At 42.4% G+C, this 15153-nt stretch overlaps 1 long non-coding RNA gene across 2 annotated transcripts; it reads left to right on the top strand.

The window, feature by feature from the left end:
* Nucleotides 1-603: 603 nt before the first annotated feature.
* On the top strand, nt 604-5357 carry LOC113955410. Of its 2 annotated transcripts, XR_003530539.1 has the most exons (3): nt 604-926; nt 3334-3577; nt 5057-5357. It is a non-coding gene; the product is annotated as an uncharacterized LOC113955410 (long non-coding RNA). The 2 variants fall into 2 exon arrangements; XR_003530538.1 differs by lacking the exon at nt 5057-5357 and having other exon boundaries at nt 3334-3937.
* The last annotated feature ends 9796 nt before the right edge of the window (nt 5358-15153 follow it).

The following is a 15153-nucleotide window of genomic DNA, read 5'->3' on the forward strand; positions in this document are numbered from 1 at the left end:
TGTCTACGATTCATCCCTCTTATCACTGGAAAGCTGAAAAATACGGGAACACATTGATCTCAATAAGCTCCCAATCAGAATCGGTGCTCTACCCAAAATGAACAGCATCCAACACAGAACGCTGAAGTCAAAAGTGGATGGTGTTTATCAAGCAAATAAAAACCTCCACTGTAAGTGTTCCAGCAGCATTACGCTTTAGAAACAGAGTAACACCCAGACTCGGTACCCCAGCACACAGCGAGTCTGAAACGCACAGTGCAGTTAAATACATGCTTAAATGCTTCAGGAACTGGAACCCATCAGGAGTTTGTCTGCTGTTACCAAATATGCCCACACTTACAACTGGTATGGCTGCTAAGACTCAATTTCTCCTGAAGCACAGACCTTTCAGGTTGGTAGTTATTTCATTTACACCGTGGCGGCCTGGTCCTGAATTACTTAACCGTGCTCTATCTACCATGCTAATCTAACGTCAAAAAGTGAATTATATTTCAAAACTACAACCTCAGTAATCCTGTTCCAGCTTAGCTGTCAGATTCCATAAAGCACCCTTCCATCTCCAGGCAGCACGAGGCTGTTTCCAAGCACACAGAAGGGCAGTGTTCCCTCAGGAACTCCTCGGAGGGCTGAGGGGGGGCCTGCCCGGCCCGGCACAGAGACCCCTCAGCTCCTGGTTGGGTGTGCCTGGGACACCGAGAGCTCACCGAGCCCACCCCAGGCACACACTGCCCGGCTCTCACACACCTCCCCAGGCAGGTGGGAATGCACAGGGCCAGGGCAGGGCCAGCGGAGCCGCCACACGGCCCGGCCCACACGCTGTGGGACTCACACGCCACCCTCACGGTGCCGGGTCCCAGCCCTGCCCACAGGATCTGCCACTCCTCGCCTGCTGCTGCTGGGTGAGGGCAGTGAGAGCTAAACAAAAGGTAAAATATTACACACTGAGGCTTGACCAAATCAAAACTGCTCTATTGATTACTTCCAGTTCTACCAATCGGTTACCAAGTTTAACGACTTTTAACTCAATCCGACCACTCGCACAGATGACCCCCTAAGTCAAGTCACAGAGCAAAAGTGATCAAATCTGTGAGAAACACTTCCATGCTTCTTCTGAACTCCTATCTATTCCTGTCAGAATCAGATACAAGAAGAAACTCCACCAGAAAAGTTTTCCTCACGAGGTTGCCAACTGATTCTGCAGACTCAGCCAACCAACAGACTCCTATGCATTTCTCCAAGTAGATCCTCCTAATTCCTTTGCACAGGATAGGAGAACAAAATTAGAGAGGGGGCAGGGGCTGCAACTACAGTAACACAAACTTCACAGATCTGTACATGCTTTGTGAGCAACCAAGGGCTTATTTTCATCATTTAGGTAGAAATTTTAAGATATTGAATCTTGAGATGGATTATAATTTTGCCAACTGAAATTTCACCAAAACAGACTTGGCAATCAATTCCACCATTTATAATCCATAAGCGATGCCTTGGTAGCACAGAGGATGCAGTTACTTGGAAACATGCTTTCAGCTTTAGGGATGAAAGCCAGATTTTAACATTTTCAGAAAACTGCTGCATTGTTTAGATTGAAGGTAAAAATTCTGCCTCCTGTCTTTATTTTAAGCAATGCAGCAACTTCTTTAAACTGCTGGAAACTGCCTTGCATTTCCAAAATTGAAAGCATGCCGGTGTGATTTTAGCTAGGTGGGATTACCATCACAGAGCAAAGTGTCCACGTCCTGTCAGAGGTTCAGGGTTGGCCTAACTGTTGTTTCTTTGTGTTTTGAAGTGCAAGAGGAGAAAAATCAGGCCCCTCTGAGGTTTGGGATTTAACCCATCTTTATATCATACTAATACTGATTTTCCTGTGGCTTAAAACAACCCTCCTACTATCCACAAGAGGTTACTGGGATGTGTCCTGTGAGCCCCCTCCTTTCCCCCAGCACAGCTCTGAGTGATGATCTCATTCTCCACTTGTATATCTTCTCTTTCCATCTGTGGGCCAATAACTCATAAATCTGTCCCTTCTTTCATGGCTTGTCTCATTTCATCTCATCCTGTCTCATGTCTCTTCTTGGGTGTTTTGTTGCCAGTTATGAGTCACTATAACTCAGAGTTAATTCGCATTTGAAACCCTCTTCCCTCTCCACATTACTGTTCAATATATGCAACTTAGGTCCCATGAATGCCCTGTCTCCTGAAAAAAATAAAAAAAAAAAAGGAAAAAACCCCCCAAATCATATTTTTGAACATTATCAAGGAAAGCAAACTTACAGAATACAAGTTCAGGAGCTTCCAAAATGAAGGTTGTCAATAATTTTTTTTATTCCTTTTCAGTATCTTCATTGCACTCAGATTTTACAGCTGACACTCAAATCACCACCACTGTTCACTTTGCATCAGGAACTGCTCATGCCTGTGCTGTGTAATAGGTGCAAAGCTGTAGTTTTGAAACAATGGCATCCAGACATCACCATCAACTTAACCAGACATCCCAGTCACCACTCAGGGCAGAATGGATGTTCAAATCAAGGAACAGGCACTCCTGCACTTTCTGGAGCCAATGCCTTGGTTACCAGATCCAGCAGACATCACATTCTCTATTAGGTTTTGGATACTAATTCTTCCTATGCTCTATGCAGAGTGTTTTGGAATGAGAAGGACCATGGTTCTGAGAGTTTTGCAAATTTTTCCCATTAGGAAAAATTCCTTTTAAAACGCCGTCATCTTCCAGAAATATCAACTGTGATAATATACTGATTTCAAGTTTTTCAAGTCCCAAAGTTAAACAAAATTTGTGAAATGGAAGTACTCCTTCTATGAAAACCAAGCAAAATTAAAATCTGTATCTCAGATACAGCAACATTTGTAAGCAGCTTTGTTATATTACAATTATAATTTATTTAGAAAAGAGTGTATCAAGGTAGTGTTAGAAACATGAAAGGTTTGCAACAAGCATTAAGTGCAATTTTTTCCCTAAGAGGAGGACCGATCCCAACCTGAAATTCAAAGTAAAGTCTATCTTCCCCATAACGATGAGTTTTGAGAATATTAAGGTCAGTAACTCGTATTTAAAATATGGGATGTTTGTTTGACCACCACCTTTGGGTACAGAATTAGTCCATAATTTCAGGTTATAGAATGTTCTCGGGCACTATTCTTCCTATCTACTGTCAATAAAATTCACGCAAGGCTCATTTCTCCTCTCCTTGAGTGTAACTCTTCTGAAGGAACTACGTAACTGAGTAGAAAACCACTTCTTAATCTAGAGTGTACTTATTTTCAAAAGGCTTGAAAGTGTAAATGCTTTAGATACAATTAATCTTCTTACAGGAAAACAGTATCACTCACCAAAGTTGAACAGAAACCTTTCCTAAATCTACAAGAGGAGATTCTGACAGCAGTTTCCTGTTCTTCCAAAGAATACTGTAGCTCCAAAGTGAGTCTGAGGATGTTCTGAAGGCCAACGATCTGACTCAAGATTCAAAAACACTTAGAAGGAAAACAAGAATTTTCACCACTGGACTTTACTTTTTGGGATGCCACTGTGAGCAACTACTTGCACTGGAGGTCCAATGTTGGCAAAAGAAAAAAAAAAAAGCCAGTGAAGACAAAACACTGAAAGGAAAAGTACTAACAGTGCTACACCATCATTCGCTGGTCCCATGTGTTACATCTGCATTATGTGCAGCAAAACCTGGTGCTCTGGGATTTAATACAAATTTTGCATGACTTATCTGAGGTTCACTCAGACGAAGCAAACTGCATGAAGTCACAGGAGCACTTTGGTAGCAGAATCTGAAAGAGTACATCAGCACTGTCTGTGAGTGCACTGCCAAAACCACGGGAATGCACACATAGTAAAATATCAACTTGAATAAATATCTGGAAGCTGATACACTGTGTAAGCTCAGGAATTAAAATAATATTCAGAGTGCCTTTGCTGTTTACTCATATTTGCTTTTCAGTCAGTCACATATGGCGTAACATTTAAGGAGAGTGATTTTTCACATGTCAGTGACATAACCATGAAATATAAACCCTTAGGAAGTACCTTTTGTGGGTTTGTTTAAAATACTTAATTCATGAACAACAGTTTGCAATGTTAATTGCAACAGCTTAATCATTGCAATGAGGTAACATTGCAATGACTGTCTCAGTAAAAGCTTTTCTCTGCCCTGGTACTGACTGAGGGACTCTGCAAGCACAGTTCTCACCTTTATGTCCCTCAGCAGCCCATTTGCCTCCCCAGCTGATCAGCTGCGAAGGGACCAAGCTGTGTACAGCCAACACTTACATCATCATACAGACACGTATGGGAATTCCTTGTTGCTGCTAAGTTGTCACTTTGCACATCCACAGCACGTCTGTCACCACCCGCTCACGAGGAGTGTGGAAAGGGAATCACACAAGTGTTCTCCTTCCTCCAGAGACACAGAACAGAGGCTCAGCAGGCCTTGCTATGTTTTCCTCTATGTACCCCTAAAACAAAAATCTATTTCCCTATAATCTGGATTGTTCCATATTATAGGGAAAGACTCATTTTGGCACTGGGAAGAACTGTAAACACCTGGTCTTCTCTCAGCTGTATGCAGGACACACACACAACTTAAAGTTCTCTAAAATCCTTGAGGCCTGGCAAGTGGTACGTGGGATGTCCTGGCATCCCTGGGAACCAAAATGCCTGCACTGTGAGCCTAACCCAGGACCCAGTGCTTGAGGTCACCGGGAGTTCTGTAGTGCCTTAGCCCGTCAGCAGAGGAGAGACTGTTCCCTTTGCTCCAGTGTGTGCCAGAGAAGAAACCTCTCTGCCCCCCCACTGCCCAGATGGCCATCGGTGCTCTGGGCAGTAGCACAGGGGAGGGAACCTTCAGCAGCATCCATGTGTGTTGAAACTGGAGCTACAACTGCCACGGTACCTTTTCAAACCTGGCTCCCTCTTTAAGTTGCAGGGGGCATTCTCACTAAACAACTTTCATCCTTCCCCTGACTTTTCATTTTTTTACAGCATTTTCTCATCACTTTGTGTGAGTTAACAAGAACATTTTCCTTGCAGTGCAGGAACTGCAGGGCACACCACGTGTGCACCAATTGCTGGTGTAGGATATGAAAGGGCAAATACCTGAACACCTTGCAGGTTAGTCTCCAATGGCTCCTCCTTGTGTGTTTTGAGTTCATTTTGCCAGATCACTGCTTCGTCTTTTTAAGGGCAGTCCGAGACAGATGTGCTGTAACAGCAGAAGAAAAAGCTATCTGAGTGTGAATTTAGCCAGAAAACGCAGAATAAACACAGCAAAAGCCAAAACATCATAAAATAAACGTTACCCCCTACAGTCTGTTTTATTGATAAATGTGACATACCATGCAGAGCAGATGAACAAGCAACAGTAAACAAACCATGTCATTTCATAGGAAAGGATGGGAAATATTTGCACTGTTCCTTTAAGCAGTGGTTTTGAACTTTCTGAACTGAACCACCCTAAAGACTACTGGTAGTGCTCAGAGCTTTCCTTCTTCACCAAGCCCTCTCCTCCTCCCCTTCTTCAGCTGAACCAGAAGAGCACATAAGCTCCAGTCCATCTCCTTTAGGATACACACCCCTCACAGGCTGGGGCCGGCTCACCCAGAGCATGCACCTTATAGGAGAGCTACACTCCAAATCTGGGGAAAACCTTCCCTCTCTTGGTTACTCAGGAACTGGGAACAAACCATTCGAAGTTCACCAAAGCCAAAGCACCTGCCACGTGAATGTATATGCTTGCTTTGAGTAGAGTGATGCTGTGCCAGTGCATACAAGCAGAGAATTTGGGGAAATGTGTGTGAAATATCTTTAAATTCATCAGAATAAACACCAGAGAATCATTTTCTCTCCAGGTCAGTAAGAAAATATGTGTTCTACCTTTGTGGAAGAGTCAGTTCACTGACATTAATGTGGAGGTAAATCAACATAAGTGCACAAATATTCCAACTTCACCTCGATCTGGAGAGAACAGAAACGTTACAGAACGTCTGAAGTGTTCTTCAGTTCTTCGTCAGTACTGATCCTTCACACCTCCAACAAGGAAATCCAGTGCCAGTAGCAGGAGACCAACATGCTCATCCCCAGTTTCAAATGCTTCTGGTTGGTAACTTTTGCCTTTTTGCTAACATTAGGCTCTACACATTCATTTCAAAGAGGTTATAAAATGTACCTACTGTGCATGTAAAGTACTTTCCATAAAGGTATTCTTTAATTAAGTAGTGCTGGGCTTGGGTCTCTTATGAATATTGATGCAAGTTTTACACTTTCAAAACTTTGGGAAATACGATTTTAGAAGATGCAATCTTCCATAACAGCAATTTCTGAAGATTTTGGGTCCCTCTGAAGATTGCTGAAGCTGATCACCCAAAATCACTAATTATTTCCCAATCTTAAGGTAAGGTATATTGTGAAAAGTGATGGAGTGGCCACTATTTGGAAGATATAGGACAATTTACACATCAGTAACATCCCATGGAGTTCAAAACCATGTTCTTTGCTGGTAGCCAAATTCTTCCAGTAGCGGCAAGAATATAATCTCCCTAAAGTAAACTGTAAGGCTAGAGTAGAAAATGATAGATAAAGTAAACTGTGCACTGAGTAACTGCAGGGAGTCTAAAGCTGAGGATCTAATAATTAGTCTTATCTCTATCAAGGTGCAACAGGAATAAGTTGAGGAGTGCAAGAATGCCTGAGAAGGCCCCAGGGCTCTTCACAGCTACAGAGAAGCCTCATTGCTCTGGAGAATTTTAAGGTTGATCTCACATGGAGAGAACATGAGACATTCCTTTTTCCTGCCACGCCACTGATGTGGGTGTCTGCAAGGTACATTTCTCCACACATTTCCCCTCACACAAGCCCCAGTGATGCCACAGGTTCACTGCTAGGTTCCTTTTTTCAGGGCTGCACAGGGAGCAGCAGGTGCACAGAGAACAGGGACAGCCAAACTCCTGCTGCCTCGTGGCAGGGAAACCCAAGGGAAAACTCAATTTAAAGAGAGACATGTTTTCCTCGGAGTTCTTCCATTTCAACCTCTGCTTTGCACAAGACTTACTTAGGATGCTCTAGTTCACTGACTTTGAGATTTCCTGGTGATTATTACACATTCAAACAGTAGCTGGACACTTCACCCTTCAAACTGAAGGGAACACCCCAGACAAGGCAGTCCCTCCTTCCCTGTGCTCTAACACACACTCCAACAGAACAGCAGCAGGTCTGAGTGCAGTCACACACTTCTTTCTCTGCACCACGTGTGAGAGCCTGAGCAACAGTTTTACAGGACACTTCCTCCAAAACCAAAGCAGTTTCTCTCTGAATTGTGCAAATGATATGGCATGAAATTCATTCATTTTACATTTGCTTGGTACAATGAACTCACAGCTTTCTTCTGCTCTGACAGAAATTGCATCACAGGTCTTTTGCAAATTCCCACTGAAAGCAAGTGGAATCTTGTCATTGGCTTCAAGGAGAGCTGGAACGGCTTCTGTGTTATTTTAAAGTGTGGCAAACAGTATTCTTTTCCTTGGGCAGCATAAAATACTGCACTTGGCATATAAAAAATTGTTTGACTAAGAAAAAGGACCCCAAACTTCTCTTTTTAATGCTGCAGCCCTTTCAGTGCCTGCAGCCTTCCAGGGAGCTGCACTACTTTAACAGAGCAGTAGTGAAAGAGAAACTGGAAAAACCCCGTAACTGAAATATGAGCAAATGAGCAAATCTGCATCCCACAGATCTGCAGCAGGCACACCTCTACTCAGGGTTACAAAGTGTGAGCACTTGGCAGTTTCATAGAGTTAAAACATGTTGCCCATAGCTGGGTCAAGTGAGTGGTTGCGCCACATGATTTTTTTTTCAAGTTTTCTAATGCTCTCACAAGGTCCAAAACCTTCCTTTTGCAGTTTCTGATAGACAAAATAGAAACAGCAAAAGGAAGTAAATGGGAAGTTTGGGTTACCTTACAGCCTCCTTTCTCAAGCAGAAGACAAATTTATGGTTCTTACTTCATGATTAAGTTTTAGTATCTGGGATATGGTTGAGGCTTTCCAGGCTGACTTAATTCAACCTGACATCAACTGACAAAGCAAATTCCAACCTTGATTTACACAGCCTGCAAAAAAGTATTACTGGCAGGCTGAAGCACACAGACAGAACCAAATACCTTTATGTGCATCATGATCTGCACAAAGACCCCCTTTGCAGTCTGTGAGCCCACCTGGCAATTCTGAATATCCAACAGGGGCACAGCACCACTGCTATCTGTACCGGACTGGGGATGAGATCCACAAGGAACACCATTTAAATAGAAATTCTGCCCCATACAGTGACTGTGCTACTCCATAGATCTGTTCTCTGCCAAGTGCAACTGGTCCAAGTCTGCCATCCTGTGTCCCATCTGCCTTCCCAGTGACCCTGTAGCAGCAACCTCACGCAGGTAAATCCCCGAGGAGCTTGTTCCAGGAAGGGCCTCCAACGCTGCATGTGGAGAGGGCAGATGGGACTTGCAGCAAGCCACAGCTTGATCATCCTGAGAAAATGCCACTCCTTAGCCAGCCCCTTTCCTTTAACACACGGAAAAGGGGCTCCAGCCCCTCAAGCAGAGGAACAGCTCAGCCTCACGTGGGACTTCCAGTGGCTGAAACAATAAAGGTATTTAAAGGCTGTGAAAAAACCCAAAGCTATATGACTGACTTCCAAGAGTGACTGGCACAGCCTTGGTTTGGCTTTTTCACATCATCCTCTCTGCATTCAGCACTAACAATGTTTAGAATCTGACTGAAGGGTTAAAGTGAGGAGAAGTTTCTTACACTAACCCAGTCTAGTTCAATGAGACCGTCCATATCAAATCCGTGCTGCTATTTTCATTTCCACAGAGGAACTGCACTACCAAGCATACTGATTTGAGCTGGCCACAAAGAAAATGTTCTAGCAAAAATGATCCAGAAATAATTTTAGCAATATAAAATGCTTATGCTGCTCTGGCACGTTCCATCAAGAAACAGTTCACAAGATTCTGCCTTGAAGGTTACACTTATTACTCACATGTACAGAAACCAGCACCTAGGATGAACCATCTGTATTTTTAATATAGGGGACTGAGGCATGGAAAAAGAATAATGTCCATCCTCTCCTATGAAACAGTGCAAAAGACTATCCAAAATAAATAAATGATTTGTGAACTATTATACATTGGGTTTTTATTTTCAGTTAAATGTTTCTCTCCTAATCCTTTTAGGACTAGAATATCATTAGTCTAATTGAAGGTTATGTGCCTTTATTTCCTCCTTCCCCCTCAGAGCAAGGCCACACCAATCAGCGTGTGCTCATCCTGCCAATCAGTCAGGGAGAGGCTGGATGCACCGAGCTCCAGCAATCACCTACACTGCTCAGGAGAATTAGCACAACACAGGTCTAATTAGAAACTAAACACTGTGTTATCTGCAATGATTTGGAGATGGAGTAAGCTGATGCATGTTTTAGGAACCTCTTTTGCTGCACAGTAGTTCATGATAACACCCACCTCACAGTTCATTAGCAAATCAAAATATTATACTGTATAAATAATACTTTGTTCTTTTCCATTTTACAGAAGCCCCAGGTCTCAGAAGCCTCCATTACCAAGCACACATGACTTAGTTATATTGGAACACTGTAGGAAATGGAAAGCAGCCCTGGCTGTCCAAAACCAGCAAAAGGGAAGCCAGTATATTGTATACTTTGGTCTGCTCTCTATAGAAGTAGCCCCAACCAGCCTCAAGACATTTTACACTGAAATACATTTTGGCAGAACACAAAGAAACTCCCTCCTGCGTGACGCTGAACATGGACTGTCAGTCCTCCCGCACGGGACTGATCCCTCCCTCTCACCCTAAATCCACAACTGCAACCTTCAACCAGAGCCCCACACGAGAGCAGGGGGAGCCTGGCAAAGAGCTGAAGGGGGAGCTGTAAATGTTCAACAGCACGAGGAGGATGTGAAGGGCTGTGCAGCTCTTCCACTGCACGGCTTCTCGAGGGGGAACTGGGGAGCACAGACAGACCCGTTCTCACTTCCAGCTGAGATAAACATTTCCAAGCCACTCGTTTCAAACAGGAAGGCTCAGCCTCGGAACACCTCACCCTTTGCTGAGCCCCAGCCCCGCTGCTCTGCCTCAGCCCTCCAGGAGGGGTGCACACTGTGCCACTGCTGTTATTACAGCTGCTGGATGCACAGGCAAGGGGGAAGGTGCGATTTTATGGCTGTGTGGAAAAACCTTTCAAATGCTGGCGGGAGGATGTGTGATGATGCCAGACAATGATGATGCCAGACTGGTGCAGCAAAACATCATATGGAGATAAAGCACCGGAGAAACTGTCCACGTGCCAACGAATGAGGATTCAGGCAAACAATGCTAAACCATACATGCATACTTGGTGTCATTACACTTCTATTACAGATGCCTACCCTGCTTTTCTTCTTTTAAAAGGGTGCAGTTCTGATGCTTTATCACTAGTTTTCTAGCTGGAAGCTAGTAAAGACACAAACAAAAGGCACTGGAAGACTGATCTACAGAGGAAATTCGTGGATTTTGAAAAGCCAAGATCTAGTTGTAGCTTGAAAGGTGACACACACTTGTTTGTATCACATTCCCTGAGTTTTCCATACAGATGTACACGTGCAGACAATTTTTTACTGTGGAAAACTATCAGATATCACTTTGTATTACTTGGCAAGTATATATTTATAGCAATTTCTCATAAAAATTGAATTAGGTCAAAGGCTGAAAGGTGACAAGTTTGGACTTTCATATCCCAACCTGAGACACTTTATGGGTGGATCTCCTGCACAGAGCTGAACACTTTGAAACCTTTGGAAGGGGTATCAGCAACGTCTCCAGTTTGGTTCTCTGACACTCTCAGTGCCAGAATTACTAGTAATTTTAAAACCTTGGCTCATAATCTTAAAAAAAAAAAAATCATAATATCTATACAGTTCATGATAGAATCTGATCATTCTGCAGAAAATACACATATATTAAGGGTAAAATTCTTCCCCGTTGTGTAACTAGATTCCCATGATTAAAAGCCTTAAGTGGACCCTCCCTCTGACTTAAGTTATCATTGCTTTCCATCAGGAGAAGACTGAGGAACCCCTCAAGAGATTTAGTTCAGGCTTAGAAAACAATCAATTCCAACATAACTTGCAGAGAACCAAAGCTCTGGAACGTGCAATTCTGAAAGCTTAAGAACATTTTTTAGGGAAGTACCAAACACGACCATGATTTGAAAATAAAAACCAATCGTACCAAACTAGAAAGGGTCTTTTGCATAGTTTAATAACCTGGAAAAATACTAATGCTGTATTATATTTTTTAAAACTGCAAATACTCTCTACTGAAAAGCAAGTGAACTGTTTCTGATGAGACAGATCCGCCGTGCCTTGTGAGGTTCTGTGATTTTCACACAGGTCACTCACATAAATGTGATTTTTACTAGAAAGCTTTTTTCCATCCTGGAGTACCTTTACTGCCATTTGGTTTTCCTCAATAATAACATGTGCAAAACATGTATTTCCCGTGACTCTAGGAACTGTTTTGGACACTGAGACTGGGATTGCAATCCATATCCATAACACACTGCACTGGAACCTCAGAGCCAGAAACACACATTAACATGAAAACCAGAACTAGTGCTACTCTCCCATCAGATCAAAACCAAATAATCAGGAACATGCTTTAGAGCACCAGGATGGCACCTCCCCGAAAGCTAGGGTGCAGATTTTAACTTCAAACAAAACTCAGTTTTACATAATTCTAAGCAGGCACAGGAATTACCTGGAAGCTTCTGCTGATTTTCAGTTGACTTCCAACTGAGCACATGCAAGAAGTGAAATGACCAGGCTGGCACCATCCTACCTACAAACTGTTGAATAGAGAAGATATTTTTCACATGGTTCTACTAAGGGAAAAAAATGAAGACAAGAATCCAAATTTAAAGCAACATTCAACTGCTGTGAGCCTATCTGTAACCATTAGGACAGCAAACATATCAGCATTAATTTATGATTAAAAATTTAGGAAAAAGTAAGGTGAAAAGAAAGAAAGAAAAAGATTTGGGGAAACACATAAGTCACAAAGTTTGACTTACTCTAATTAAAGAATGGTGCTGGCTGGCATTGCCAAGCTCTGCAGTGGCAGAGGCATGTTTGATTTTGCTGTAAATTTTTGATTTTACTTTTGTTTCATGAAATGTACTGTCCTTCGTTAAAAGGTTTGGGGGTTTTTTTGTAAGAGATTCATTTTTTATTTACACGCAGATGAAAATGATTTAACTTGAGATGGATTAGTCTCGTGAACAGAGTCCAGAGACATTTAAAAAAGGGGGTCTCTTTTGTGCAGGAAACTAGTAAAGTCCATTTGTAGTTCAACAAACCACTAGGATCTTGGTGCAAGGTGTATAAAGCTGGATGTTTTTTCAGTTTTAAGTTGGATTTCAGGTTATAAACATTATGAGCTGTTTTCTTCTGAGAATTAATTGCTGTAGATCTAGACCAGTCTGGTCAGGTAAAAAGCAGCAAAGGGTAAGACTGAGAAATAAGAATTTCAGTCAAGCCTCAAAACTCATTAATAAAGTTACAGTCTTAAAAAAAAATAAATGTCATACCTAGATAATGTATATATGTATGGTTTAGACTGTTCTGTATTTCTGGTAATAACTGTGGTTATTGCAGAGAGAACAGTAATTTGTCCAAAGCAAACCATAAATAATTAAGGCCAGGATTTTGACATCGGATCTGTGTGGGTGGATTTTTGCACCCCTGCGGATTCAGTGGCAGGATCAAAGCTTAGGAAAGCCAGAAATACCCTCCGAGTGTGAGCACTGCTGAGGTCCAGCACCTGGCACTCCCAGGCTCTGCTTTCACTGCCACCCTGCCAGCCCCGGGCCTGGGAGAGCAGCACATTCCTGTCCCACCCCGCCCACAGCAGCCAATTCCTACCCCATCCCTCTCTCCCAGTCCTGGGGCAAAGACAAGGAGACACAGAGTTGGCAACTCCGAGTTTCACTTCCTCACATAATTCTAATAAAATAAGTTTAACCTAAACTCCTCCTCCCAAGCCATATATCGAGCTTATATTATAAGTTTGTTTTTTTTTTTTACTTTCTAACAACCAGTGCTTATTTTTATTTCAGCTGTTCTGAAAGTCATCAGAGAACAACTACACCCCTTGCTAGAGGTGCTGGTATGGGGCAGGGGCAGAGGAAGTTGTGGACAGTTGATGATGACAACTGGCCAAGAGTTGCCCAGCAACCAACCTCCCATTTGTGGGCAGAATCCCAGAGACCTGCCAGGTTCACCCCCGTGAACAGATCCCCAAAGGCCAGGCAAGGAAGGAGCACAGCTCCCTGTCAGTGCCCTGGCACCCTCCCGAGAGCCTGCCATGGGCACCTTGCAGTGACAGCAGCACATGTGCCAGCTCTGAACGCTGGGCAGCACAATTCACTGCTCTCTACACATCTCAGAGTTGATGACCTGCCTTTTTTCTTCTAGAAATCTGGGGGGAAACCCCTGGTGATCTCTTGGACGAGTCCTGGGCACCTTGCTTTTCCTCCTGCACACTGTCTGTAAGGGAGGTCTGAGTCCAGTGGGATTTCTGTGGGTGACGAGTAGCTCCTTTCAGCTCAAACAGATCTGTCAAACACCCTCACTGCCCTTGATACAAGTGAACTCACTGCAGTAACACTGGGAAATCTTGACTTCCACCATCACTGAAACACAGCTCTCATTCATATGGAATAAAAGGGAGAACACCATGGCCAACATTATGTACAGAACTGGTCTAGATGATGTCCCTCAGCTGCCTTCATTTGTGGGAGAAATTCAAAGCTGATCAACAATTCAGCTGATTTCCACGGCAACAGGATTTCAACTCATGAATCAAAATTGCATAAGGGCCAAAAATGCCAAACAGATTATAAAAATATTTTTCCACATTGGGATTCTCAAAGTAAGAGGCAAATAGTTAAACAGAATAGAAATAATGAATTCAGAAGGGACTGATTTTTCATCATCTTTTTGTTGCATAATGCGTGTCTACCTCGTGTCTGTGCACTTACATGTTTTGAATATTTCATTAAATGCCCTAAATATCAACACATTTTCATGGTTTTAATATCTCCAGCAACTTTTAAGCAGAAAGTGCCTCTATGTGGAAAAGACACATCAGTGTTTAGTTCAACATCTCACCATAGGCCACGCACGATCTGGACTTAAACTCTGCTTAAATTTCATGTAGGGGAACAGCTAAATGCATTTTTACTGTGTTTCCCAGTGGAAACATTATCAATACCACTCTCTGCTTCAGAATTATCACTTCTCCTGAATACCCACAAGAAGTGTGTGATTATTCCCCTGGAACACACTGGGAGTATGTGGTTTCTCTAAGCAAACAAGGTTCACTGTTGTACTTTTGCCTTTGCAGTAACTGAGGCTCTTGCAATAAATACCTGTAGTAACATTTAACATTGGCAGTGCCAAAGCTATGTAAGAATCAGATTATTTTGTAATTCTCAGTATTTCACTGACAGAGGTTTTACAGTCCTCTTTCAGTTTGCACAATTTCTCATAATCTAACAAAACAAACCCAAAAGTGCAAATATCCAGTTCAGCTCCAAGGATACAAAACAGCATGTGGTGTTCTGCATTAGACCATAACTGATGAATTTGTTAATATCTTACTGTCTAGAAGAGCTTTTTCAAACAGCATAACTTGGAGAAATTTTAAATTCTCTATAAATACTGTATAGTGTTATGAACATGATACACCTCAGATTTTAAAGATATGAAAACGAGAAAAAGTTTGGCAACTTTGTTTTTCAGCTCTTAAAATAATGAACAGATTAATTTTCAAACTGAAGAATGTAAAAAAAAAAAAAAAATTCAATAGCTTTACCTGAAATTACCAGGAGTCCTTCCATTCCATCTTATGACAACTTTATCCACCACACAAGTGGTGGTTTGTTAATTTGTTTTTTTCTTCCAAATATCTTTATTATTTGGTCAGCTCTTTAAGATAGTTGAATATTTATCCATTAACTTTTCAGTTTTGTGCCCAATTTCCTTTTTGAATAAAGCACATGCACTGTGGATATATAATGAA

Source organism: Corapipo altera, unplaced genomic scaffold (genome assembly GCF_003945725.1).
Source record: "Corapipo altera isolate COAL_440 unplaced genomic scaffold, ASM394572v1 239, whole genome shotgun sequence".
NCBI lineage: Eukaryota > Metazoa > Chordata > Aves > Passeriformes > Pipridae > Corapipo > Corapipo altera.